We start from the raw sequence: 27,066 nt of genomic DNA, 5'->3' as shown, positions 1-27,066 counted from the left end.
TTTCCAACCCTCTAACAGTGCAGACCAGCGTGCTGCCAGTACTGACAGCAGCAGCAGCCACTGCTGTGCCTGTGAGCAAGCAGCTGAGGCTCCTGGTTCCTGGTTGCTCTGCTTGCCTTAAGCACCATCATTCTTCCATTGGAATCTGACTGTATGCTCCTGCCTGGAGAAGAGGCTCCTGCCTTTTTGACTTGCTATATTAAACATGTGTTGTTCCTGAGACACTGGAAGGTGAGTCAGCTGTTGTCCCTATCTGGCTTTTTTAGTGGGGGGACTGAGAATAGAAGGGTTTGAGTGCTTTGTCCTCATCACTTCCCTCCTTTGAAGAGTTATCTTTGCTGTCTAACACTAGAATTTCTCAAACCACTCCCCATGAATAATTTCCTTTGCTCCTTTGACTTACAATTCAGACACAGTTTGCATTGAAAAGAATTCAGTGATTTGCTAAGAAATCACCTGGTTTAGAAACAAAAAAAACTTTAAAAATTAGAATATGCTTGCACACAGACTCCCTAAGACTGTGTAGTAGGTATTCATATCCTGCTGTGCTCTTTGTCAGTATGTGTTTTGTTTGCAGTAGATGTGAATAGTTTGTGCTGGCAGTTGGTGCTAAAGGTCTGTATTTGTGGTGGGTGTTGTTGCTTCAGTGCCATTTTCTTTCAGCATTATAGTGAGAAAGGAGTGCTCTAGTTTTGAACCTTGCTGAAAAAGACCTGGAACACTGACACAGCTGATAGCTCCCTTCTTGCTAGGTTTTATTAAGTGCAAGAGGTGGCTGTTCTCCTATGCCTTGGGGGAGGTCTGGAGCTATTGCCAATGCTTACAATCCATGCAACAAATAGCTACAGAGAGAGCAACACATGGATTAAAAGTGTGACAAATAGCTTATTTGTATGTCAGAATGCGCAGGCCTTCAAGGTTGATTTAGCTGGTTTGGATTGGGCTTGGCTGAATTTCAGTAAAGGCCCTTTTATTAAATTCATGTCACTCTTGTAAAATAAGGCAACTTTTTCTGGACTTAGTAGTGCTAATGACAACATACTCAAGCAGTCAGATATGAGTGGGAATACCAAGAAACATAAAACTGGTAATACCCAAGGGTTTGTGAGAATATTGTTAATAGGAGAATGTCTCTACCAGCTTCAAGCCACAGGTTTGTTAGAGACCCCAGACAGTTTAAATCCTGAAACAGACAAATGGGCCCACACAAGCCTGAGTTTCTGAACTTTGGGGGGAAATTACATTTACGAAGGGGGGAATACGTGCTAGGCAGTTCGGGAAGGCTGTACCTTCCTAGCACCTCAGCCGGTGGGGAAAGGAGGAGGGCAACGTGCAGCCGGGAGTTTGGGGTAAAAGGGGCTGAGTCCTCCCAAACCTTGAGAGAGAAAACCCTGCGGGTGTGTGCCCCAGTGGACTCTCTCCCTTTATTCAAATAAAATTGCGGGACTCCTCTGTCTTCTTTGTGGATGCTGGCTTTCCATGGAGCGATTTTCCACACAGACTGAAGTGTCTAATTCAGATAATTTTCCCATATCATCATGACCTGAGTGATTTTGTTGTTCTGTTCTTGATATCCTGTATAGCATAGCCTTGATATAGGGCAGACTAGGAATTCGGGAAATATAAAGGAGTAGCTTTAAATGTGCTGAAATATGAAAAATGCTATTCTTGAGCCTGTTAAAATAGAACCCTTTCTGGTTACCTCAACAGGGCCATTGTTTTTATATATTTCCCCCCAATGCCATTTTTCTCTTTGATGCCACTGTTTTATTGTAGTTGTTTAAAATAATAAGCTCAAGTGAAAATGCTGATGCAGTACAGCATGCTGCACTGCCAGTCCTGAGAGATTAGATTGGGGTGTTCAATTAACCCTGCAGCTATAATTTAAAGCAAGATTTACAGCAGATGTGCTTTATGCATAACTTGTTTCTTAATGCAGGGCTGATGTACCTATTAATGAGCAGAAATGGAAAGTGGAAGGTCTGTTTTATTAATACTGCTAATTGGTTATTTAATGTTTGTGAGACACAATGTCATGTAAATTATTAGCCACACTGTCAGAAATAATGCAAAGCCAGAAACAGTCTGATTTGTACAGAGTGTAGTGAGTAACTACTCCTAAACCTAAATTATTAATGACTAGAAGAAAAATAATCCAAAGAACCATCTCTGTGCTTGAAGGGGATGCATGCGTTGTGCACCTGGATCATGGTGACCAAGGAGTGTGCTGGGAGGACCACAGCATGGTTACAGAGTCTCTCTTTGGGCTTTGGAAGGCCTTTGGAGCTGCTCGTCCCTCTGCTGGGGGGTACTCAGGAGAGCTCTGAAAGCTGCTGTCAGCAGCAGGGAAGTAATGACTACCCAGGGCTGCAGCAGTGCCCAGGGCGTTTAGACTTGTGCAGGTTTCGTGTTTTAAGACAGACCTGGGAAAAGATGACCTTAGGGAATTCTGTGGAAATGTGCCTCCAAAAGACCATGAAAGGCCCCCAAAGTAATCGCTGCATTGGGTCTCTCCTGTGGGGATGGCCTTGCTGATTCCCAGTGCCTGGAAAGCAGCAGGACTCCTTTGGCTTTGAAGATTCAGAGAGATTGGCTCATTTTCATCTCCTGTCTTCTCTCCAGGCCACCAGACCTGTCCAGTTGAAGGACAGATTTTCCAAGAACAGTCTTTAGAATGCAGAGTTTCCTCTGTAGTTCTGGCTTTCATGTGACTTTTATTATTAATTGCTTTAACCCAAAGGAAGAAATTAAAGGGAAGAAAATCAGCAACCTGGTAGAGTATAATGAGAATAGAAATCAAAAGCATTTCCAGGAGGGAAAGTGAAATACTGAAGAAAGTAATAAAAAGAAAGTTATATTTTTTTTCCCCCAACATATCCTAAAAAGTAAATTACTAAGCACAAAGCTGTGTTGAGAGTTTGGTCTGTAAATTTCTACTAGAAATTCTGAGCTGCATTTCAGGCTGCAGGAAGTAAGATTTCTATTGCTGGTGCTGGCAAAACCCAGGTGGGTAGCATCTCACCCAGGGTCTATCAGCAAATTAAATCCTGTCTAACTTCTACTTGACCTACTCCCAGAGAAGTTCTTATATCAAAGTATGTGAGAAATTTCCTGTCCAGAGAAACTGATACATCTCTAGCACAGTTCAGCCAGGAGGTGTAGGAGATCCCCACGGCTTCTTGAGGAGAACAGAATACAAGAGAGGTGTTAAGTAGTATTTGTATTGCACCATCATTGCCTGATTCTGCAGTGTCATTGATTCATCCAGTGCACATCTTCCATGGTGCTGGGGTAAATGTGTTAATGTAGCAATTATCATTTAAGCTGTAGAAATTAACCCTATTTTGTTTCAAGTTCTTGGTTGCTTTGCTTGCTTGCAATCTATATGAAATATTTTGTGCATATGCATTTTTTGCAAATTTTGTTTTGAAAATTCTGTTACTTTGGGTAGGGGGAAGGTAATTATAATTTTTTAAACTGATCCAGACTTGACATTTTGTAGAGGGAGAAGGCAAAACAAGATGTGATCCTTCTAATTGTAAAGGTCTTTTTGGTAGCTTTTTGGAAACCTATGTAACTTGGGGCTGCTCAGAGGCATTAAAATGCTATTTTGACAGTCTTGATTTGTATATCTTATCCCTTCATTTGTGTACCAGTAGAATAAAACCTATAACTACACCAAAGTATAATTTGGTTATAAGTTTTTTTCATATTCATGGCTCTGTGTGAGGCTGGAAATGCCATCTCAATAGAATACATTTACTGATCACATGAAGTGACTGATCTTTAATTGGTTTAAAATTATGATAATCTTGGTTTCACTTCCCTGCAGAGGACCACTGAAGAAAAAAAAGTCATATTTTATCAGAGCCCATAAAAACACAATTTCTAATATTAGCTTAAAGGGACTTTGGGTTCAATTACTGCAGGCCAGGGTTAAGATTTTATACAAGATCGGTGCCAGTTAAGCAAGGTCTCTAGTACTTCATGATCTTTAACACTTTTTTTGTTCTAGTAAAGAAGAGTCAATTTTCCATTAACATTTAAAAAATGTTTTTCTTTATGCAATCCTATTCCAATGATTCTTTAAATCCTTCATAATTAAACCTCTGCTGCAGTTACAAATATTGTCATCATTTCTGCTTAAACCTGCATTTCTGAAAGATGAACAGTGGTGAATATATGTTTAAGTTCTTATACAGCATGCAAATTGTGGATGAGCTACAGATTTTTTTGCCAGTTTTGGAGACTGTTCTGATATACAAAAGCAACTTGATAAAATACATTGCCAGGTGTATATAATAAGGAAATAAGTTGGGTTTTGGTGTGCAATTGTTTAACTGTTTTTTAATGTGTATTGTCTATCATAAGTATGATTCAGCAGCCCAAGTCACCTTAATTCCTGGTACATGTAGTTAGTTTTGAGGAGGAGTCCATTTGGAGAAGGAGAAAAAGTGGAACAAAACTAAATTTTTAAATCTTCCTCAGTCACAGTCTGAATTCTGTGTATGTTTTTATTTACTACAGAACATACAGAACTGATTTACTTTTTCTTGCCCTAGTAAAGGGAACTGAAATTTCTGAAACAAGGAAGTTTTGTCTAATAAACGCAATGTAAGCTCCAGGGCCAGGTTGCATCCCTCTTGGAGCAAATGGAATCTGGAGCTTGTTTTAGTGCTGGTCTGTTTTCCCTTTCCACAGCAATAGTCATACATGAGAAAGGCCAGAGGGTTCGACTTCAAAGCACCCCTTGGTGCTTCAGAAATAGAGAGAAGCTGGAGCCTTTTAGACTTGTTATATGTTGAAACAGCTTTTATTCTTGAACCTAGTGGGTTTTTTTGGATCCAGGTTACCATGGAGGGCTGCAGATGGAGGAGGTGGGGGCAAGGGCTGCATATTCTCTTTCAAGGTAGGGTGTAAAGCAGCTTTCTCATAGTGTCTGCTGCTGAACTGCCTTCACAAGTGCTTGTAAGAATCTAATGCACTGTAAAAGAGGCCAGCATGGCTAACGCTCTGCTTGACCCACTGGTCACTAGCAGAAGACAGTCAGTACTTGGTCGAAAAATATGGCTCTAGGCAGTAGCTTGAGCTGCAGTAGCCATAAAGTGGTGGCTGGATTGAGGATTTACAGGAAGGGTGGGAAGGTGAAAAGCCAAGAGCATTCAAGAAAGCAAGCTTGAGAATTTTTTTTTGGAGATTATTAGGCAAAATGAAGGGGAGTGATGCCCAGGAGAAATGGAAGGCAATTTTTTTAATAGCAGCTATCTTTTTATGATTCATTGTGGCTGCATTTCTTTACTAGTTTTTAGTAAAATGTCTTTGTTTGAAAGACAGGTGTCTGCCAAGGAAGCCTGAAACCTCCCTTGGAATGGAAAGTGTGAGCCCCTTATCTTTGAATTAATAGAACTTTGAATGTAAGGGGCTTTCAGGCAAAGCTGTGGGTGAAGGAATGGCAGTTCTTTTCTGGTATGTGTATGTATAACAGGGCAAACAAACCCAGCCAGGGCAGCAGCAGCAGCCAGAGCACAAACCCAGTCCCAGCCGCTCTCGGCCGCGGCGCTTTCCCCCCGTGCAGTTCCGGGCACGGCCAGCAGGGGCGCTGCTGGCTCCTGGCCGGGCGCGGCCCCGCGCCTGCAGGGGGCGCTGTGGCGCGAGCTCCGCCCCGTTCCCCCTCACGCGGTAATGGCGGGCACGGCCAGCGGAAGGGATGGAGAAGGGGCTGCCCTCATGAACCCCCAGGGCCAGCCGGTCACAGTGCTCCTCTGGATGGCGAAATGAGCTGTAGCAGGGACCTCGGAGCAGCAGCTGGAATGGAGGAGGCGAGCCAGATGAGTAAATTAAATGTATCAGAAACTGGGCAGCCGTAGCAGGAGCCAAGGGGTGTTCCGGCAGGCAGGGGGTGTGGGGTTACAGGGTAGTGAAAAACCCAGAGCAATGGCAGAGAAATGATAGGACTAGGCAGTGGCGGCTGCCTAGCCCCTGAACGCAGCCAGGAAAGGCTCCCCTTGGCGGGGTTCGGGATCCTGGGTTTCCCCCTGAGGCTCGTGAGTAGATGATGAGGGTCCTTTCCAGTGTTCATAAGGTCCCAGTGCAACGGCGGCTCTTTCGAGCAGGGCCTCACTCACGGTAGGAGAGGACAGCAGAAGACGGAACCCTGCAGTAGAATTCTCCCCACAGCGACCGCAGCCCGTCTCCCCTGCGATGTTGAGAGTGAGAGAGAGCTAGAGGCTGTGCCCAGCTCCTTCCCCCAGCCCAAAATCTCGTGGTAACTCTGCCCTTCCCAAGAGAAAAAAGTCCCTCAGATAGGAGCGTAGCAGTCAGCTGCACTCCTCCCCTCTTCCATGGCTACACCTTTTTTCTCTCTTAAGTACTGGTTGTTATTATTTCTTAGCAACAGATGGGAGAAAATTCCCCAAGAGAAAGAAAACAAAAGGAAAAAATTTAAACCCCCACTAGCATCCCTTCTTGTGACTTATGAAATTAATTGAACAATGGATGATTTTGAGATTAAGCATCCTTTGATTTCCCCTTCTATGGTATCTTCTATGTTTATTGTGCTATGTGCCTGTACACAATGTAGAACTACATAAGAAAGGTTAAGTGATTTACTTGTCTTGAAAGTTATCCAAGCAATCTAAGAATCCTGATAAGAAATTTTAATAGCTTTAATTATTATTTTATGGTGAGGGTGAGTTGAAAAACTCTGTAAGTGCAATTTTAGCCCAATGTTGCATTCTTTCCTAAATGCTGACATGTAGGTTCCAATATTAGCAAATAATATATTTTTTTGTTCATGGTCACAATAAAAATGAAGGTATTTCTTGCCCTGATATAAAGCATGTCAGGATTTTTTTAGTGTTTGCCCCAACACCCTACTGCCCTGTTTTTGAAGACCTGGACATCAAGAGATGCCTGGAGAGGAATCTCAGGTCAGCAGGAGAACACCTGAAGAACAGCATAAAGGAATCCCAGCCACTCCAATCAGTTTCATCAGGGACCCAACCTGAAGACAGTCAGCATCAGGGATCCTCAATGCATCTATGCAGCCTGGGAATAATCAGGAGGAGTTAGACACATGTACATCTGCAGGGCTGTGATCTTACTGGCATCGTGGAAATGTGGTGGGATGGATCCATGAGTGGGGTGCTGAAGTTGAATGCACTGAGGATGACCTGCTTCTCCAGGCATGAGGTTGGGGCATCCCCTGGTACAAATCCAGGCTGGGGATGAGCAGATGGAGAAGGCCTGTTGAGAAAGACTTGGGGTGCTGGTGGATGGGAAGCTGGATGTTCTGCGGATGTGTGCACTGGGACCCAGAAACCAAACACGTCTTGGGCTGCATCAAAAATGGTGTGACCAGAAGGCTGAGGGAAGTGATTCTCCCCCTCTGCTCTGCCCTTATGGGACCCCACCTGGAGTTCTGCATCTAGTTCTGGGATGTGCAGTGCAAGAAGGATGTGGAACTCTGTAGGTGTAGAAGGGATTACAGGTGACCTTGCCCCTGGTAAGTCACAGTTGTACTAATTACTAAAGAAGAGGAACAGCCTTGCCTATAATGAGTCACAGCTGTGACTAATAAAGAAAAGTGTGATAAAAGAGGTGATTTGACTGGTTTTGGGAGGACCTTGAAGAAGAGGACCTGGAGGAACAATGATCCCAGAGGAACTAGAGGATGGGTGAAATAAAGAAGAGAGTTGGGATCTGTGGTGATGTTAGTGAGGGGGCTGCAGTTGGAGCCTGCAGTCATATTCTAGCAGGAAAAGCCTGCAGTCAGAGTGTCCAAACTAATACATGCAGTCATAGTTGAGCAGGAAATATCTGCAGTCAGTCTGCCAGGGGAGCTAACAGTAGGAGCTTGCTGCAGTCAGTCAGGATTGCTAAGTTGTAAAGAATAAACTTGGGACCCTTTTCATGTTGTCTGTGACCCTGACCCTTTTCACAAGAGTCTGTATCTTGGCTCATTTCTACCCCTAATGAGAGGTCTGCTGCAACAGCGCTCCTGGAACAATTTAAGAAGAGGTCACAGAGATGCTCCAAGGGCTGGAGCTTCTCTGTTCTGGAGCCAGGATGAGAGAGCTGGGGGTGTTACCTGGAGAAGAGAAGGCTCCAGGGAGACCTCTGAGCCCTTTCCAGTGCCTAAAGAGACTCCAGGTCAGCTGGAGAGGGACTCTGGACAAGGGCCTGGAGTGGCAGGATAAGGGGGAATGGCTTCCCACTGCCAGAGGGCAGAGTTAGATAGGATATTGGGAAGGAATTATTCCCAATAGGTGAGGGTGGTGAGACCCTGGCACAGGTTGCCCAGAGAAGCTGTAAAAGGTCTGTGGGATGGCTGCCCCATCCCTGGAAGTGTCCAAGACCAGGTTAGGTGAGGCTTGGAACAATCTGGGATAGTGGAAAGTGTCCTTGCCCACAGCAGGGGGTGGGACTGAATGAGTTTTAAGGTCCCTTCCAACCCAAACCATTCTGGGATTCTCTGAAGACAACATTTACTTTGTTTATTAAACAAATTTTTATTCTGATTATTATGCACAACTCCAAATATTTTTGCATTTCAAGGGCAATTAAACAGGACATCTGTTACATTGGGAACATGAGAAAACATTTTTATTATGCTGAAAATATTTTCTGCATATTACTAAGCCACTGTTTGCATTGCCAATTGCATCTTGAGAAGTGCTCATGATTCAAGAGTAGGCACACAGATCAAAGGCCAGAGTGGTAACTGCAGTGTGAGAGCATTTTGTCCCTGGAGCAGGAATCTGTCTAGTAATCACATAGCTATTGGTTCATGATGCACTGATGGCTCCAACTGTTAATCCTGGGTTTTGCAGCCCTCTCCTCCTGATATGGTCTTTGATGTCAATTTTTTTTTTTTTTTTTTTTTTTTTTGCAATAAGAAACATGGGACAGCTTAGCTGATGCACTAGTGGGCAAGGATTTGCTGGCTGAACTTGGTGTGAAAACTGAGATTAAGGCCAGACCACTCCTACAGTACACAGGGTATCACCTGGAAAACGCATGAAATTAGAGAGAATTGGAGCTCTGGAGAAAATGCAATAATTGAAGAGTTGGAACTGGATCAGGAGTCCCACTGCTGGAAAATCAGAGAAGAAAATCAGGGAAATAGAGGACTCCAAAAAGGAACTGCATCTGGCTTTGCAATTATATGTGCTTGGGTTGTATTTATCCCTTTTGTCATTACACACAGGATGTAGTGCCAGGGATTCAGTGTGAGTTTATTTTTGGTGTAGCTCTGAGACATGCTAGTGTATATTTATGTACCACTTTATTGTAAGATTAGAGAAAAAAGGGAATTAAAAGGCACCAAAAAACCAGACTAAGTGCTGGAGAGTGCAACACACGTTGAGAGGACTTTATGCATGATACATTTTCTTCTGGTTTAGTTGACCCTCTCTTCCTCATTTTAGAGAGTTTGGGGATCTAAATTAATAACTTTTATACCTAAACTAGCATATTTTCAGGTTGCTTGTTAATTTATTGATTATTAGACTATTTTTCTTTTCAAAAAAGAAAAGAAAAACTACTACACTGCACATGGTAATGTAGTAGAAAGTGTTAAATTATGACAACTAATTTGAGTTCCAGATAACAGAATCATATAACAGAATGACTTTCATGGGGATGTTGTTTCCACATGGCTGGCTTCATGGTTTGCTTCACCTTCCAAGTTAGATCAGATTGGCTAAGTCCTGCCCAAGGATGGGGTATTTCACAACTTGTTATGGTTGCAGTGTTTGATAACCCTTTCTGTGAACTTCTTCTGATGTGGTGGTTGACAGCATTAAGATTTGCCCTTTTGTTTCCTCTTTAGATGGTTAAACAAACCTGTTGCCCTGGTTTCTTAGGATTTTCTAAAGCCTTCTCACGCAACTTTCTGTAAACGACCTATCGTTTTGCATTCTTTCATAGAGGCAGAGAAATTTGATGTACTGGTAGTTTGTCCAATGTTGTTGGAGAGGTGGCATGTTCACCCTCCAATCCACTGGCACCTTTTGAGAACTATAAATGATTGGAGTCAGAGGAAGTAAATTAGTCTCTTCATTGTGACCATAGCTGTAGTGTGTAGTTTTCCCTTGTGTCCTCTAGTGACACAAACCCATCTCTCAGCCTCTTCTCTCAGGTGCAATTGCAGCCCTTGATTATCTTAGTAATCCTCCACTGGACTCACTCCAGTGCATCCATGTCTTTCCTATGCTTGGGAGCCCAAATCAGGACACAGTAATCCAGAATCAGCCTCAGGAGTAGAAAGCCAAGAGGAGCAATCCCTTTCTGATACAGGATAGAGGTTTTGGTAGTGAACCTCCAAGGTGTTAATGATGCTGGGATACAGGGCTGTTTTTGTGAGAAATATTGATCCTAACTAGTAGCCAGAGTGCTGTGAGTCTCTAGCCAGAGTATCGTGTGTGTGTATGTGTGGATTCATGCAGGTGCACAGAACCTGCAGAAGAGATACACAGTTTGCATTTTTGGATATAAATCTGGGATCAGATTTCCTTCCACTGTCTCTGGTTTACATGTGAAAGAGTTCCTTTGCATTTTTAGCAGTTGCTTTGTAGATTTGCTTCATACCTTTGTCTCATAACAAAGAGCCTCTTGAATGGTGCCCCTATTCAGCACCCATGCTGGAAATTCAAATGTGTTGGAAAAGCCATGATTTCCTTTCACTTTGATCTCCTACTAAATTTGATATCCCTAGTTTGAGTCAGATTGATTAACCACTCTCAGGTCTAACTAATGCATTGAGCTGTTAATGATCAGCATTATTATTTTCTAAGTGAGTAAAATGTACATTATCCATTACTCTGGTTGCTATGAATTATGACAGCTGTCAGACAAATGAGCATGTTTCTCCTGGCAAACACAGAGAGGCACCCCTTAATTAGTTTTTTCCCCTGATTAGAGCAAGCTGAAGCCTTCAGAAGAGGAGAATGGATAAAATGCTGGGTAGATGGCCATTACCTTCAGGGAAATAGCTCAGGTTGGAAACTGGTGTTCCAAACCAAGGGATACCTTACAGACAATAGGGAAGGAAGATTTATTCCACCATTTGATGTCAGTATATGCTCACTCTTGAAAATAGATAGAATTATTTTCCTTTCTGGGGAGACCTCTGGGTAAAGGCCATTTGCAGCTTTGTGAGTGTTCCTTGCTGTCCCGATGGTATTGATGCCAATTGACTGAGGAAGCAGGTAAGCATTAGTGAGGATGGCTCTCAAATGCCCTCACAAGTGCTGCCTGCTTTCCCTTGAAGAGACTACTTTTGTGTAATAGACGAATGGCTTCTAGGCTTAGGGTGTTTGTGGAGGTCTTTACAGATGGGGGTTCACTACTTTTCAAGGCACCTGGAGTGATCTCAGCCATTCATTACTACTTTGATGCTCTGTGTTGAGAAAACTGCATTTTCATTGAACATTATTTCTGTAGCAGCTCCCTTTTTGAGGCCTGTTCTCTCATTCCTCTCCCTGCTTCAAATTGTGATGGAGATACCAAAAAAGTCCACTCTCGCCCAATTTGACTCCTCTCCCCTCCCTCAGCTTTCCTTTTGAGCCATTGCAATGCAGAAGTAGCCAGGGAGCTGGGTTTGAGCCTTCCCTGGATCTACACCAGCAGAGGAGGCAGCTGTTTCAAATATCTTGTGTCTAACCTTTGACAAAATTCCCTCTTTGCTTTCTACTAGACTGGGTCTTTCATTGCAATTACTAATTACCCTGTAAATACTTCTCTGCTCTAAATGCTTCCTTTATTGCTAATGTGAGCAATTTATTTGATAATATAGTCCACTGGAAAATGAAATTGAGATTTAAGTAGAAATCTATTTGGCTCTAAATAGTTTAATTTTTCTCAAACCAAAAAGGCAGTTTTGGACTATCATTTGGTATTTGACTGTGTATGGAAGATGATTTTCCCGACTCTGTATATTCAAAAAATTCCATTTGCATGTCAGAATAATTGTTTTAAAATAACTAGCACATTTGACTTGTTGACATTTAGTAGTCTTTTAAATATTCTTTAAGCCTTTTTAATCAGTTTTAATAAATCACTCATTTAAATTGGACACAGTTTTAGATAGAAAACTCTGTCATTCCTGGGTTTTTGAAAGCTGCTGGAAGGAAAAAAGTGCTGTTGCAATTGAACTGAGTTTCACAGCTAGTCATAGCAATGTGGGACTGGATTCCCCGTGACTTCAGAAAAACAAGACCATAGCTGGCACTGCAGCCAGCCAGGGAACTTGTAGAGACTGGAAAAATCCTAACACTGACAATGCTCGATTTGTTATTTAAATGTTCTCAATTTAAATCTATACGAAAGATCAACAAAGTAAAGACAAGCATAGATTATGACCTAGGTCATCCAGCCAAAACTTCTGAGTAAAACTTCCAATGTGTTGGAACTAAATGGGCTCTGCAGGCTTGGGAAACATATTTTAGTACTGTGAAGGTCTGTTTGCAAAAGAGTAGCAGATCCCATGTTGTGGTTTAAAGTTAAAACCAGGATTGAAATCTGGCTTAAAAAAAAAAAAAAAGTATTTTTGGATATACCAGCCCATGGGGAATTTGTTTGGAAGTTAAAATCAAACACACTATAAAGATCTGTGTTGATGGCTCTGTGGCTACAGTGGAGAGAGCCAGAAACTGCATTATATAAATACTGCAAAATACCACCAAAATGCCACATGGTACCCAGTTCAGATCTGCTCTACTGGTAGGCTATCCCAAAGGAAGGTTGAATATTCCTCCCTCATCCCTGGTAATGTTACTTCCTTTCTCCCTGCATCCATTACACAAAAAAACCCCTTTAATATAAAAGCACACACCATTAGCTAGTCATTCTGCATTTTTCTACTGCTCAGCTATATGATGGCAGGTTCGTTGCTTGGTGGCTGTTATGGGATATTTACTGGAAGACAAGGCACCCTGGGATTTGGAGTCAGGCTAAATTATTAGTAGTTTAGTATGTCATTATACCTCTTCTATGAGTAAGTAGCATTTTCTGGCACCACGGAATCGGCACTTCTGCCACTGCAGGCATTAATAAGGATTGCATGTACTGGCAATCACTTTATGTGACTGGTGCCTGAGCAGCTGAGACAAAGACGAGGAAGCTGTTGTCATCAGCTGCTCCTGTGGGTAATGTCTCTTTGGGGATGTAACTTGTAGCCCTTGCTACAACCTGATGCCCAAGAGGGTGGTATAGGCAGGTCCTAAGCAGTCTCCTTGTTCTGTGCTCGAGTCCTGCTGCTAGCCAGGAGAAAAAACTCCCCTGGGAGCTGTGCCCAGGTAACACGGACGAGTGCCACCAGCCTGTGGTCCTTCTTCTGCATGGGGTCTGATACCCACTGAAACCTTCCAGAGCCCTGGCACCTCATCCCTCTCAGAGAGATCACTGCTGTGGCCTCTTCGCAAACCTCAGCTTAAGTGCTTGTTCCACAAAAATCAGGTACAGGCTGCAATGTAAAAATAAGACTTGTTCTTGAATCAGGCTTATGCTTTTAAATAGCCCTGCAGAGGTATCACAGGAAATATTCCATGCTGTTGTGCGGGTGTATATTTGACAGAGTTCACTGCTGATGTTAGACATGCATTGAACAAGAGGTCCCTCATTGTTTAATATCACACTGAGAATTCTTATGGCTTGAAGACTGCAAGGCAAGAACAGCAGAAACCTTTCAAAAGAGCTGCTCCTCTATAGGAACAAACCCCTCACATTTAAAATTAAAGTGAAAGCTGTCTGCTCAATGTATACCTTTTATACTCTCTACCTTGGTCATATATCTTATACTTGCTATGCCTTATTCTGCTGGTTAATGTTAGAGAAGTGTTACACATATTAGTTTTAATAGGAGTTGCAGATTAAAAATGAGTCTTTTGAGTAACTTGGTGGCATATCTTGACTTCACAAATGAAATCTTATGACATTGGTGTCAGAAGCAATTATAGCAATGCCATTCAGCAATTAAAAGAAGAATGTAATATGCTATTTATTGTTACTACTCTGTGTCGATCCTCCCTGTACTAAACTTTTAGGTACTTGCTTTGATTTTGTGTATAAGAACAAAAGACTCTTATGTCTCTTAAAGAAATTACACAGTTTTGGTGAAACTTATAGAAATGATTTCCACATGAACACAAGTGTTACAGAATATCTTTATGTATTCCCTACCAGGTCTTTACAGCATTGTGTTGCCTGTGGAGCTGTTCCAAGCCCTGTCCCATGAGTATGGACTGAGCAGTTTTGGGCAGGAGATGCTGAAGGAGGCAGCAAGCCTCGCCCTTTTACATGTAGCTTTGTGTGCACTTATGTAATTCCTAGAGTTTTGTATGGTATAAACTTCACTTTTTGTAGATTACAAACTTTTACTTGTAGTGTGGAAAATACTTTCTAGAGTATGGGGATGTTCATGAGGTTTATAGTTAATGCATGAAACAATAGGAAAGTAGTTTTCCTGAAAATAGGTCTTCAGAGAGCCATCATGTCATCATCACCTTCTATTGGAAAACAATTATGAGGCTTTGGAAATGATTAGCATACCAGACATTTTTTCTTTGTGGCTTCACTTACAAAAACGACAAAAATTTCAATGTAGGATTTTTCCCTAGGATATTCTTTACCATTGAATAAAAGCTGGACTGAGAGAGGTAGATCATATTTGGTACCAATCAAGCAGGGAACACCATTTGCATAAGTTAGAAAGTATGCATCTTGATGGGTGTTACTGCCACTTGGCAAGTTTGGGGCCAGTCCATTTGGAGTCATTATCCTCTGCTGGCTTTTCCTGCTGCATCATCTTCTTTGTACCTCTCCAAAGGACCTTTGAAGTATTTATTATCTCTGTGTGTTCTCCCCATGTTCTAGCAGCTCTCACAGAACCTGAGATGATGAAGGTGATGTAGTGATTTGATAGTGGAGGCTCTTATGCCACCTAAGCTTCTCTGAACTAAGTGCTAGTGATTAAGACCAGTGGTCTGTGTGCTGTTTTTAGGTCCTAATATTATATTTAGTTACCAAAGAAAGGTAACACAAGAAAAGAGTATATATACTTTCATTTGTAGCCTTGAAGTATTTATAGGAAGGTTTTGGGAAATTTGCTTCTTCTGAAGTTTTTCACAAATAGAACAATTTGAAAGCCACTGACAAAGTGCATTTCTATTTTTTAAAACCATGCCTTTCCAGTTGCAGGAGATCTACATCAGCCCATGACCTCTAATTCCAGGTGGTTGATACCCAGTTACTTAAAACCTTCCCTTTATTCTGCATCTTGTTTGTTGAGCTACTCTCAGTCTGGTCTGCTGTAGCATGCTGTATTCCAGGATTGTCAAATTTTTGTGGATGGCAAGAGGCTGTGATCAAGCCACCATGTAACCTTTCATTTGATAATCCAAATGGATTGATCTCCTCAGATCTTCTACTCTGAGGTATTTTTTTCCAGTCTTTCACCTTGTCTCTGTTCTTTGACAGACTGTGGAGAACTGATTCTTTGGGGATGAGACCCTGTTTATTGAGTTTGGAATAAAAACCCCACATATTTTGTGATTTTTTGAGACCTTCATGCACCCACTTGTGCATAAAAAAATTTGTTGTTGTCTGTTCCAGATTGTTCTGGCTGACTGTAAAATGTCTGATTTGAAATGATTGCCCAGCTTGACTTAAATCAATAGGAGGGAGATAGAAATGTATTTCAGGATGTTTTGTTGGTCAATAAAATGTTATACCCTGTGACATCAAAAAATGCTGAAATCAGCTATGAAGAAGCAGAAAAATGTAACAGTGGCAGATGCAATTTTAGTGATTTGTGGCTGTAAATCACCTCCTCTATAGAAAGGTGAAATGAAAGTTAAAATAACAGAAAAGAGGTGTTTCTGTTCCTCAAAATCTGAGGCTTAGGTCTGAGGTAAAAGAGGAAATTTATACTAACATGAAGCTTATTTTACCTTTTTGTAATTAAGAGATGGGAAGGACATCAGATGCTTCATCAGCAATATTAGTGACATTTCATTTTAATTTAAGCAAAAGTATTTGTATTGGGTATTACCAGTTGAAGTTTGCTTCTTGAGTAGTTTGTTCCTGTTGTGGCACAGGGAATGAAACTTAACTAATTTTGTTTTAATTGTTACATTTGGATGGAAACGGTGATCTAATTGCCTGAAAACAGTCATTTCTCTTCTAATTACTTCCCTGTGAACACACAATATCATACGGATCATTAAGTGTGTAACCACTGAAGTTTCTGGAAAGAATGGCCTGGGAAAACTACAAGGAAAATTAATTTACTTACTTTTGGTTATCTGCTATGGCAGCTGGCAGAAATCTTCTCAGGGATTGTACAAACTCACCTTGATGGGGGTTTTGGTGCCAACCTGCCTGGGAATAAAAGAATTTGCCTCAGATTTCATTGACCAGTGTGGCTAGCACAGCGTTTTGGAAAGCACACTTGCATGCAGAAATCTGGTTGTGAATGACACCTAAACTACCAAAACAAGTTGTATAAGACAGACTTCCAATTTTGCATGAGATGGAATCCTCTAGTTCTGTTCTCTTGTGGTTTGGAAAGTATAAAATGCATGTTAGTTTTCACAAGACTCTTGTGAACCTGTACTTTATTTATTTTTGAACTGTTGCTAAATCTGTGTTCCTGATATTTTGTCCATACAGCAGTGAGGTTAAAAAGAGAGAGTAGAAATTATTCTGACTTTATTGGCTCCCAGTGTTTTCATCTTTATGACCACTGAAACTTTCCAAAAAGTCAGCTGGGTATAATGAAACTGAATTTACCTCCTTGAGTAAATCTCACTATACCATGTACCACTATGTGGCATGTGTTGGGTGTCACAGGAGCTTTGTGTGCTGAGTTCTGAAGCTCTACCACATTCCTGGGATGGGGTTTGAACACCACTGGTTGGACAGTACAAGGTTCAAAATATCTTGATGGGTTTGGTAAGACGCTTTTGTTTGTGGAAGGAGCAGAGCAATGTTGGAAACATTGTCTGAAGGAAGCTGGAGCTGCCAGTGGAGGTCAGCAGGGCTGATGGCTTGACCTCAAAAAACAGTTGTACATATGCTGTGGAAATGGCAAGTGTTAGGAAAGGATTTAGAGGAATAGAAGGGAGTATGTTCTCCATTTCAGTAAAGAAACCATCATTAGCTAAAGTACATTAACACCAAGTATTCAGCTTTTCGGTTGTGTTTAAAATGTTACAAAATGAGTGTGAAGAAGTCATACAATATTACATGGACTATAACTCTTCTGCTTTTTGCATGTCCCTTCATTTGCATGCTGAAAAATATAGATATATATGTTCCTGTTCAATTTGCAAATTTCCTTCCATCTCAAATTTTTTTCAAAGCTCCACCATATAATTCTGTAGCTATAATGTGGAAGCATCTTGGTGACTACAGGGGATCTGCTTGAATGAAAGGAGAATTTAAAAAATCTGTTTCTTTTGTGATAGAAAACAAAATGAAGTGAGCAAGTCAAGTGTGTCAGAGATGGCTATCTGCTAAAATTTGTGATCCTTATTGTGAAAAGCAATTTTCCAATGCATACAAAAATTCACTGGGCAAGATTTTGATGTCAGTTCGAATTCAACATGGAGGATTTGTTTTGAAGTGTTATAATTTTACATATTCAGGCATCTGATACACATGTGGTTGTGAATAAATAAATCCTCAATGAGCAGTGCTGTTGCCTGAACTAGGAACAAATGGGGTGAGGACTGAGCAACCTAATAATAGAATATCATCTCAACAGCCCTTTGATGGTTGGTTTGGAGCAGGACATCATTCAGACAGATTCTTCAAAGAAAGGGTTGTGTGTAAGTCAGAGAGGAGAGGCACCAATAGCTACGAGGTCCAGGAACTGCTCATGTGTCCTCAGGTCTGGCCAGACACTGAATAGACTTGCCCAACTTCCAACTTCAGAGGGTGCCTTCAGGAACTTTATCTTGTCTTTCATGGAGTTTTAAATTGTTAATGCCCTCATGGCATGAAAATATGGATAAGTAATTAAGAAACAGAGTACTGGAACAAAATCACCAAATTTTTGCCTCTGAAATACTCCCCAGACTTCCAAAACAGTTGCTTTTCTGCTTTCCAGATTTTCTGTCAAATTTCTTCCCCTAAACCTCCATGTTATTTGAAGATCAGATGCTCCAATTAGTGCCATCATTTTTCCTGTATGGAGTATTTTGCAGCACTGGACTGATAAACTTTATCTATTTGTAAGATAACAAATTGGCAATTATTTGGGCTCACGCAAATTACTGCACAACATTAACAGGAGAATGAATGCTGTGTGATAGCTGCTGCTGTGGTCTAGAGCAAATAAAATCTACTAAATCTTTGAAGTGAAAGACCTTGTATTTTAATTGAGACACTAATCTAAATTCCTGTGGCCTGTGGAAATCTAGCAGTGCTTGTACTTAAATAATTATGTAAGAGTATATTGTGGTACCAATAGGATGTGATGTCCTAACCATAATATCTTACTGAGACTTATTATATGTAATGAGATTTGCAAATGTACATACTGGTATTTTGTATACATTTCAACATTATTCTAACTTGTGTGAGAATTTGCCTCTGTGATTTGCAAATCACAGAGATTTGTGTTTATTATAATTCATGATTGTAAGATTCATGCTGATAAAAAGAAGAGATGGTCATTATGCCATTAATAGAGAGTGGATAGTTTGAGCTACATTCTTTCTGGATTTACTGAAGTTTTTGGAAGTATGAGCTATGAATTTTAAGTGTGTAATCCTATACTGGGAATAGATCCATAGGTTTGAACTAGAACTGGAGTTGTAGAAGTGCACCTCCCATTTACAATGTCCCCTGAACTTATAGGAAGAAAGTTTCTCAAAATACACTCGAATTTTTACTTTTTTATGATGTTGGCTTAGGGAAGCTTACACGGCATATGATATAAGGGTGCATAAATATTAATAAAACATCTACAACACTGAAGTTATTTATTTCTGAGAAAAGACTGCAGGGTGATGGGATCAATATGTTTGAACTCATCAAGGATGTTAGGAAATCACTGCTGATCATTTGGTCAAGGCTGTTGGGCAGAACAGAAATAAAGATTCAGATGACTGAACAGACAGCAGGAACATTTCAGATGCTGTGATTGTGCACAGAGCAGTGCTTATAACCTCTAAGCAATTCTTGTAAAAAGAACTATAAAGTATAGGACAATGTAAAGCAAGAAAAAGAATTAGCTTGATTACTTTATGCTTCAGTGTATGTGATAATAGGAGGGTACAAAGCCCATTACAGAGGTGTGTGATAGCATTTAATTCTAAACACATTCTTTCTGCTTGAATGTTATTGCAAGTCCTTTCTATTCCTGAAGATATTCCTCAGTCTGTTGAGGATAGATGTGAGTCTAGACTTGTGTTCTGTGTCTGGCTCAGCTTGGTCTGCAATGAATCCAGCTACTTGATGTCTCTAAAAATAATTCCTGTCCTTGGATATTTAAATGCGTTTTCTGTCGCCGAATGCAACTACGGAGTGCCAAAGCAGAGTCACTGTATTTTGAGCCATAAAGTAATAGAAACCTGCTTTTAAATTAGTATTATGGCTGATATATATATCTAGAAGCTATGTGTGCCGAGATACGTGTAAATATTTGTCCTGCGTGGAATGGGAGTTACTGAGAATGACCTATTAATGATCCAGGGCAAGCCTGAACCAAATGTGATAGGTTGTTATATACACTTGAAGCAAATCCAGAAAAGTAATGACTCTTCTTTCTACTTTGTCTTTACTGGTTTTCATTTTTCTACAGTAGCCAAAAGTAAGGGTTTTCATTGCAGGAAATATCTTTTATTCTTCTGGCTTCTGCTATAGCATATATCCATCACTCCAAGACATCTTTTTAATTGGAGAGCTCATTATTTCAGAAATGCTGATTTGGAGCCACCTGACCTGACCTGGAGGGAAGCTGTGCTCTCTGGCTCGCAGGGGCAGTGGAGCTGGGAAGATGATTAATTCAGAGGTTTTTTGGTGGCTAGACAGGAAAGATGCTGAAAGAACACAATGGATATTATGAAGCACAGTGTGTCAGATGGCTAAATACCAATGCAAGTCTTCAAGATCTAGCAGTATTAAATGAAATGCTGAGTATTGCCACTGTGCTAAAACAATGCATCGTGAAGCTATAAACAAAAGTATTTGAACAATTCTTTAGTGCTATTATTAATAGTAACCTGCTTCTCTAGATGAGGAGGAAACAGGCAGAGAAACAATGAGCCTCTGGCCTGGTGGGAGCATTCTTAGTCATAGTGCCAATATCATAGAATTATCAAATCAGTAAGGCTGGAAAACACCTGTAAGGTCATTGAGTCCAACTGTTAACCAGCACTACTGTGTTCACCACTAAACTATGTTCCCACGTGTCCCCTTCACATGTTTTTTGAATGCTTCTAGGGATGGTGACTCCACCACTGCTATCACCCTGGTATCCCATTCCAATGCTTGACAGCACTTCCTTACAAAAAATGATGAAGACGATTTTCCTAATATCTAATCCAAACCTCCCCTGGAGGGGATTATCATTGCATACACAGCTCATTTATTTACATGGAAAATTACTCCTTGGCTTATCATTTCCAGGTAGATATCTGATTGACTTGGAAGACAAGATTGCAATACTCATTGCAAAGCAAGATTTTCCCATGTTTTCTCCATTTATCCTGTCGGCCTAGTCTCTGTTACTCTCTTAAGTCTTGACAGCCTTCTTTCTTCTTATAATGTACACTCTACTTGAAGATGTGTGAATGACTTGTTAAGAAAAGATAAAAATAAGTTGCTCTTTGTGCCTTTTCAAGGACTTTTACTTTAGATTTGGCGATGACTCTGCCATTTGGCTCACCTTATTTTTTTTCCCCATCTGCCTTTGTATTTCTTCAGCTGAATGGGATATTGACACTGTCACTGAACATCATCTTCTGTTCTGACCATGAAGTGTTCTAATAAAGTATAAGGACTTGGTTTCTTTTGAGTAATTGTTCCAGTCCTGTAAGCTGCTATGGATAAACATATCTCGGAGTCAATTCTTCCCTTTATTTTTAGTGTTGAGTATAAAGCAGTTGAGGCTGATAACATTTTAAGTGGTTTAATTTCTTAGTGGGAGGAGTCTTGACTGTGTAAATATTTTATAGGAGATAAATACTGAGCAGGGCTGGGCAGCTACAGCTCTCAGTACTGACATGAGTAGAAGTGGTAGTTTAATTCTCTTAAAAAAAGGGTTGAAGTGGTTTTCCTGAAAATACTTCACACCTTAAACATGAAATATTTGTATCTAGAGAACACTTGATAGTATGTGGCAAACCTTATTCAAAGCTTCTGTTATTCTCTCTTCCTGGCGTGTTGTATTTTATCTAGTGCTCTCACTGAACATGGTTGATCATCACAGGGAGTAGGAGAAAGTTTTCATTCAATAAACCTATCTATTAAAAGGATCTTAAGAGAAAAATTTATCAAAAAAGGCTTTGAAATAATACAGCAGCAAATGTGTTCATGCTGCTGTACAAAAATTTTGATTACTGGTGGGCCATGCTCCAAAATTGATCCTATCATCCTGGTCCATGCTTCAGCCCTGTCAGCTGCCATAGCAGTATGGACTTTAGGGCCATAAGGGAAGTTCTCAGGCCTGTCTGTCTCTGGGCTATGTGCCTCCAGGGACTGGTGCTGACGCTGCAGGACCTGGGCACGCTGCTCCACTCCTGTAATTATGCAATGCTCAGCACCACTGTGAATCCTCTGCTGCAATTTCAGGGCATATGCACGTGGTATTGGCTAGAGCAACGGAAGGGAAAATGGCATGAGATATTGAGCTATTCCTTTCCTAAATAATTAAACTTTTAAATTTTCTTCTGGTTTCAGCTGGACTGAAATATCACAAATAGTGAAATTCAGGTAAAATACATTAACTGAAATTCACAAGTACAACTCAGCTTTAGCAGTTGCTGTTTGATTGTTACTGAAGAAGCAAGATAACTCTGTTCAGACTCATATATAATTGGAATAATTTGAAGATCTTACAGTTGGTACGCCAGGGTATTTCACTGAGTAGTCACAGCCATGGATTTGTTTATCAGTTCAAAAATTTTATTTGTCATAAGCCGTAAAATTTCTAGATTAAGCTAAACCAAGTATTTTTTTTTTGTATGACGAGTAAAATATTGCTCAGAGAATGTAAAGGCCTTTTAATGAAGGTGGTCTGAGAGAGAAAAGTGATGGCAGGAATAAAACATACACTGCAAGCACATCATCTCTGGTGCACATACTGCTTTTTGGGAAGCCAGGCTTACTGGTAGGCTTCAGATGTTTTCCTATGCTTTAGAGATTCAGAGGTGCAGTAAATCCAATTTTGCTGTGCAGCTGAACAAGGTTTACAATGGCTTTGTGTCACTGGAGTGGAGCAAACCCCCCAGAACTTAGGCATGAGTGTGGCCTGTATATGTTAGAGAGAGAAAGGGCATCCCCAAAACCTTTGCTCAGTTCACGTGGATCCAAGGCTGCAAAAGTGCATGTGTGTGGTTGCACACTCCCGTGGATGGATAAATCTGTGACAGCACATATTAAATGCATGGTTCTGTGTTTGTCCCAGCGTGCCTATTTTGTGGCTATTTTCTATTTCGGGTTATTTTCACCAGGCTACTGAAGCAATGGCAGCTGTTTTTTAAAACTATGAAAAATTGCAGGTTTTTTATTACAGCCCTGTAAGGCACTGTATGCAAAGAGTGTGTGAGGTAATCTAATCACTCATTTTGTCTCTGTTAGTTGCAACAAAGTAATTTTCTGTTTTTTTCTCCTGCTTCCTCTATATGCACTTTTGCTTTATTTTCCAAATTATGACTCTCCATGTGTGGAGTGTAATTTTTTCCCTGTAATGTAACTAAAATTTTATGGATATTAGTTACCCTATCTAACTGGCTAAGGACTGTTAGGCAATATCAGAGACTATAATAGCAGTAAATCTTTAACTCTACTTCTAATACGTAGAAAACTAAACCCCATAAACTTTTTAAATGTTTGAGGTAGAAGAAGTGGTGATGTTACTGACAGTTTTATAATGTTTATGTAAATGTTTCCATACTCATGGCAGAATAAAACCAATGAGTTAGAGACTTAAGTGGAACATATTAAGACTGCTTATTGAATGAAATGTCCTGAATTGTAGCTGAGCACAAGGAATATAAGATTATGGGTGCCCAATAAATAATTTGTTGTGTTTTTTTAACAGGTCCCTTGTGGCCAAACCTTTGAGACAGATGTACTTACACGTTACTCCTAAGTATTGAGAGAAGACTTGAAAGTCTCTTTAACTTAAAAAAAAAAAAAATTTAAATTACCCACAAGTTTTTTTTACCATGAAATTAGATGAAAGAATAAAATGAAGGTTTAATACCTAACTCTTCCCCGATCCATGGTGTGCTTGTAGGCCAGTCACTACTTCCAGTTGTGGGTTCAGTCACCTTGCTGGCTTTTGGAATCACAGCAAATTCTGCTCCCTGGCCAGCTTTTCTTCCTGCATCCACATAGTCCTGCCTCACTTGGCCCCATTTTCCTCCTTAGAATTTCTTTCCATCCTTGCTGAGAATTTCTGTGCAAATATTGGTCACTTAATTAGAAAGGCATTTCCCCACTCTGCTTGAAGATAAAGATTGGTTCAAAAAGCTCTTTTCAGCTCGCTTGAGATTTTGATCCTGGCCAGGCAGCCAGTCTTACAGCCTGAAAATAGATGCATTGGAGGTTAACATCTAGAACATGAAGAAATTAACAGAAACCACCCCTAAATGTGTTTGTTTTTCCCATTGGCAGCCTGCATCAAAGGAGGTACTTTGCATTTCCCAGTTCAGCTCAGTATTATTCCCTGGACACAGGCGATAAAGACATTGGCCTTAATGATTACCTCTTTCCTCTTGATGGATTATCCCCACTTTATAACCATTCTCAACTTTTTGAGTCTTCAAGAGTCTTGACAGGGTTAGTTTCTTATCTCAATTATTCTTTTAAGTAGAGGAAGGCTGCATCTTATCAGAGTAGAAGTAGTTTCTGCTCCATATAGATTTAAACATGTTTTTTTCTAGCAGGACTGGTTGCAAAACAACTTTCTGCTCCAGTGACATTTAAAGGTCTCTCTTCATCCTTTGCTGGCTTCAGGCTCTGAGGATTGCAGTGAACTTTACATTTGCTAAACTGTATGTGTATGTTAAAACTTCAGATGAAGCCATCTAGCCCATACAATTGGGCATAAATTCTGTTGTTGCTTTAATGAGATTAGCCGTGTTCTTGCCCACCATGGCTGCCTACCACAGCTGGTTTGGGATGCAGAGTTCTCAGTCTTTTCTTCCATACCACAGTACTGGAAAGTTGCTCACGTGTGCCATCAATGTGGCACTAATAAAATGAACTGTAGCAATTCAGCTCTCCTTACAGATACTGTTTCCTCAATTCTTTCAGAATTGGTGACCTGTATGGAAATACGTTAGGAAAAAACACACCTATTGGTCATTTGCCATGGGATTTATGGCCATGCTAAGTTTTGGTGCTCTCTTGTTCAGTGTCCTGTAGTGCAGTATGGAAGCTGCAGGCCAAGTTTATTAATAATGTACTGATACATAAACAAGAGCATATGTAAAGTGCTCAGTTACAATAGCTGCAAATCAGGTAGTACTTCGGGGTCCTGGCAAGCTACTAGTCAAGCTATTTGTATTTAATTGGGTACATTTCAAACTATCCACTTCCATTTTCCAGAAAGTGCACAGAGGTAATGTTATGATGCAAAGTGTTTCTAATTTTGTACTTAGCTTAAATAGATGAGTTAATTTATTTTAAAATCTTAGCAACCATGCTGAACTCTTCTTCTGGATTGAAACCAGCACATGTGAAACACCTAATTTTTCTGTTCTTTATATGAAGTGTCATTCTACTAAATTGTGTTGTGAAAGGTGTGCAAAAAGCACATGATGGTTGTCAGAGTTCAGATCTAAAACTGTTTTCTAAAATTGCTTCCTCTTAGAGAATGATTTATTATTTAATTTTCACAACAGCAGTTATGGTGGTAGAAAAGATTATTTTGAGTTACTTTTTTTTATCTGACATAACCTCATTACAGCTTCAAGCTTTTCCAAATCTAGAACCAGTATTCACACCTTTTTCCTGCCCTGGAGCTCTCCAGAGATCTCTCACCTGTGCTATTGTAACCTCCTGCTTTCAGTGATTTTTTACAATTTTGAAAGTATAAAAACCTCCTCTAGGTGGAAGGTATCAGCTTAAACTACAGCTAACTTGGCTTGCAAAATTCTCAGAAATAAAAAATATTATTTTAGGAAGATAATCTGCAGGAGCATGACTGAGAATGATTGCAGTATATTTAAGGGTAGAATTGGATTAAGTAAGACAGTGAAGTCTGGCCTTAGTCACAGTACTATGAGAGTGTTGGGACCTAAAGACACTAGTGAGAATTGCACTGTGATTCAGCAATGAACACAGGTCATCCAGCCTGAAGCCAGGGATCCTTACAAACCTCCCTATGACTGAAATGAAGTATAGACCAACATACTGCTGATTAAGATCATACACTCAAAGGTCTTACCAATCAGGCTTGTGCCACTCTCTACAGACATGCAGCGGTTGTCTAGATGGATTTCCAAAACTTCTGAAAATTTGTAGGCACCCAAGGCTATAATATTCCATTTTGTTACAAAGTGTAACTTCCTTTTTATTAAGGCATCCCATTACTAATGCTTAAAACTCTTGAAAACCTAAAAAAGACAACTATTATGTTTGCTGTTTCCTGGAGGTTATTCTCACTTGTTCACTACAAAATTGCAAAAAGAAAACTAATTTCAATCTCTTTTTTTAATGCAATCAGTCAAATCCCATAGCAGTAGTGCATAGGAACCTAAGAGGAACTGCTCTCTCTTTAAAGCATTAATCCTCTTTTAACGTACAGCTCAAATACTGCTGTCACAGAAAATTCCTGAGGAATTATGTGAATGGAATCAAGAAATGCTAAATTGAAAATTGTGCATATGATATGTTAATTTAGGAAAATAGTCTGCAGGAACATGACTGAGAAAGACTGCAATATATTTAAGGGGAGGATTGGAGGAGAATTAAGTAAGACAGTGAAGTCTGGCCTTAGTGACAATACTGTGAGAGTGCTGGGACCTAGCAGACAGTTTTCTGAGGAACAAATCTCTTGTGAGTTTGGAACCCTCTTTCCGGATGGAGGGAGAGAATAGGCTGTGAATACTGCTGGAAAATGGGAATTCTTGTGCCAAAGGAGATGTTTGCTGTGCTGGTGCTCTTCCAGGAGCCAGCTGGGCAGCTGGAGGAATTGGTTTCCCATTGGCTCAACTGGGTCTCATGCCAACATGTCCCAGCTCCCCATGTTCAGGGCCTGTGCTGAGCCACAGCTCTGGCTCCAAAAGCTCTGGGCTTTTGGCTCTGGTGCAAGCTGCTGATGAGATAGTGATTTCTTCTGTGAGGGAACTAGGAAATATATGGCTTTTGTTCCAAATCAGAGTCAAGCCAAGTCTCCAATTGCTCTTTGAAATACAAAGCTCTGGCCTGGAAATTGCAGATTAGTGGAACTCCCTTTTTTGACCTGTACTGTTCTGATTCAGGGTTGTGGCAGCCCTGCAGATAACTCAAGTGTTTTGCCCTTCTCCAGCACTGGCCTGGTTTCAAATTGGCACAGGGTTGTTTTGGGCAATTACAGCAGCCAGTCTCTCTGCCTGCCCCTTTTGAAGAGGCAATGGAAAGCCAAAAGCATCTACTGTTTGGGGAGTCTCAAGACGTAGGTCTGGAGTGAATCCAGAGAAGTCTAGGGCTGGGATCACAAAATAGAAAAGCAATAATTCCAGGGATTAGCATTTTGCTAGTGGAGGATCTGGGCTTTACTGCTGGTGGCCTGAAGCCCTGTACGGTAACAAAGTCTTGCTGTTCATGAGCTGCCCAGGCTGTGCAGAGCAGAACAGCTCAGTGCAGATTCAGAAACAGTTCAGTAACAATCATTAGAAGAAAAGG

The 27,066-nt window shown here is 40.6% G+C and overlaps 1 long non-coding RNA gene across 1 annotated transcript in view; it reads left to right on the top strand.

Moving 5' to 3' along the window:
- LOC137477821 (uncharacterized) overlaps positions 1 to 25,037 on the top strand; it is a 42,635-nt gene extending 17,598 nt beyond the window's left edge. Inside the window, exon 4 of the long non-coding RNA XR_011001201.1 lies at positions 19 to 25,037. This is a non-coding gene — a long non-coding RNA (uncharacterized lncRNA). The remainder of the gene's footprint in view (positions 1 to 18) is intronic.
- The last annotated feature ends 2,029 nt before the right edge of the window (positions 25,038 to 27,066 follow it).

Source organism: Anomalospiza imberbis, chromosome 8 (genome assembly GCF_031753505.1).
Source record: "Anomalospiza imberbis isolate Cuckoo-Finch-1a 21T00152 chromosome 8, ASM3175350v1, whole genome shotgun sequence".
NCBI lineage: Eukaryota > Metazoa > Chordata > Aves > Passeriformes > Viduidae > Anomalospiza > Anomalospiza imberbis.
Note: the sequence above shows the minus strand (reverse complement) of the source record. Positions and strands in the feature narration are given on the sequence as shown.